The sequence below is a fragment of the Eptatretus burgeri genome, chromosome 11 (genome assembly GCF_056783735.1).
Source record: "Eptatretus burgeri isolate ZD-2024b chromosome 11, Ebu_testis_v1, whole genome shotgun sequence".
Classification (NCBI taxonomy): domain Eukaryota; kingdom Metazoa; phylum Chordata; class Myxini; order Myxiniformes; family Myxinidae; genus Eptatretus; species Eptatretus burgeri.
The window spans coordinates 52,940,543-52,942,926 of NC_140971.1; the positions used below are offsets into that span (position 1 = coordinate 52,940,543).

The following is a 2,384-nucleotide window of genomic DNA, read 5'->3' on the forward strand; positions in this document are numbered from 1 at the left end:
GACAATGCAATTTCCTTCATGAAGATCATTCTTTAAAGGATGTTGGCAAAGCAAGTCAAAAACTGATGTGAGTACAAAAGATTCTAAATGAGTGATTTCACAGCTAAGGGTGTTGAGTGGTTATTCAAGATGTAGAAACAAATGTAGGGCCGGGTTTGTACAGACAGCTTGCCTGAAGGATTTGGGATGATGGCTAGAATGTGGTTTTGCAACTACAAATAGCACTTGTGAGTTCATGTGTCATTCACTTAGTCTTCTTTGTTCATGGAGAGATTGCTGCAGAATGCAGCACGCTGAGTCACAATTGTTTGCATTTAAAGATGGAATCAAATTCCATTTTGGCTTTTCAGGCAGTGTTTGGTTGATAAAACGTATCTCACAGGTTTGTAGTTTCAAAAACAATTCCTTGTTGCTTGGAAACACAAAAGTTGGTTGCACTGTTGGAGATTTATTCTACTCAGACTAAAACTGCCAGATTTCATTCTCCAACTCACACTCAAACTGTGAATCTGAATCATCGATCTCACAGTCTAACTGCTGTGCTACAAGCCGACAAACTCATACACACACCTCATCTGCAGGACTGCATCCTCTTGCTCACAGTCTAACTACTGCTGGACTGCAACCTCATATGCAAAATCTAAGTAGTGCGCTGCAACCTCATATGCACAATCTAAGTGGTGGGCTGCCACCTTACCACAAGACAATATTACTGCTGTTGGTTGCATCCTCTAGCACATTACACTGGTGGGCTGCATTCTCAAACACAGATTCTAACTGGTGGGGTGCGTCCTCATATGCACAATCTCACTGGTGGGCTTTACCCTCATAACCACAATCTAACTGGTGGGCTGCAGCCTCATAACCACAATCTAACTGGTGGGCTGCAGCCTCATAACCACAATCTAACTGGTGGGCTGCAGCCTCATACGCACAGCCAATCAGCAGGACTGCACCATCCTGCCCACATTGTAACTTATGGTGGCCTCCTCATGCTCACAGTCTAACAGCAGGACTAATATCTTCATGAATCACAGTTTAACAGCTGGATTGCATTGTCGTGATCACAGTCAAACTTCAGAGTTGCAGACTCTTGCTCAGAGTCCGACTGGTGGGCTTCACCGTCATCCCCACATTCTGAATGCTGCTGCACTGCATCCTCATCCACAGAATATAACTGGTCGGCTGGATCCTTATTCCTACAGTCTTACTGCTGCTGGGATGCATCGTTATCCCCACAGTCTCACTGCTATTGGTCTGCATCCTCATACCCACAATCTCGGTATTTGGCTGCACACTTATTCCCACAGTCTAACTGCTGCTGGGTTGCCTCCTCGTACACACAAACTAAGTGGTGGGCTCCATCGTTATCCCCAGTCTAACTGCGACTGGATTGTACCCTCAAAACAGCAATCTAAGTGGTGGGCTGTTTAATTATCCACACATTCTAACTGCTGCTGAGTTGCATTCTCAAATGCACAATCTAACTGCTGCTGGGTTTCCTCCTCGTACACACAAACTAAGTGGTAGGCTACATCATTATCCCCAGTCGAACTGCGACTGGATTGTATCCTCAAAACAACAATCAAAGTGGTGGGCTGTTTAATTATCCACACATTCTAACTGCTGCTGAGTTGCATCCTCAAACCCACAATATAACTGCTGCTGAGTTGCATCCTCAAACCCACAATCTAACTGGTGGGTTGTTTCATTATCCACAATCTAACTGGTGGGTTGTTTCATTATCCACAATCTAACTGGTGGGTTGTTTCATTATCCACAATCTAACTGGTGGGTTGCTTTATTATCCACAATCTAACTGGTGGGTTGTTTCATTATCCACAATCTAATTGGTGGGTTGTTTCATTATCCACAATCTAAATGGTGGGTTGTTTCCTTATCCACAATCTAACTGGTGGGTTGTTTCATTATCCACAATCTCACTGGTGGGTTGTACGCTCATAGCCACAATCTAACTGGTGGGTTGTACCCTCATAGCCACAATCTAACTGGTGGGTTGTACCCTCATACCCACAATATAACTGGTGGGTTGTACCCTCATACCCACAATGTAACTGGTGGGTTGTACCCTCATACCCACAATCTAACTGGTGGGTTGTACCCTCATACCCACAATCTAACTGGTGGGTTGTACCCTCATACCCACAATCTCACTGGTGGGTTGTACCCTCATACCCACAATCTAACTGGTGGGTTGTACCCTAATACCCTCAATCTAACTGCTCCCATTGTTGCATCTTCGTGTTTCCATTCACATTACAGAGCTCCTCACTACTCCGGATTGTATTTGATGCTAAAACGTTTCAAAATGTATATTCAGTAATCATGAAAATTTTAATCCTTCTTCAGTATTTCAGCCTCAC

The 2,384-nt window shown here is 44.1% G+C and overlaps 1 protein-coding gene across 1 annotated transcript in view; it reads right to left on the reverse strand.

Annotated features, from left to right (window-relative positions):
- Positions 1-1,837: 1,837 nt before the first annotated feature.
- LOC147017080 (uncharacterized) overlaps positions 1,838-2,384 on the reverse strand; it is a 3,101-nt gene continuing 2,554 nt past the window's right edge. The window contains exon 2 of the mRNA XM_085847924.1: positions 1,838-2,384. This exon is cut by the window's right edge and continues 1,214 nt beyond it. The gene's annotated coding sequence lies outside the window, so the exon portion shown is untranslated.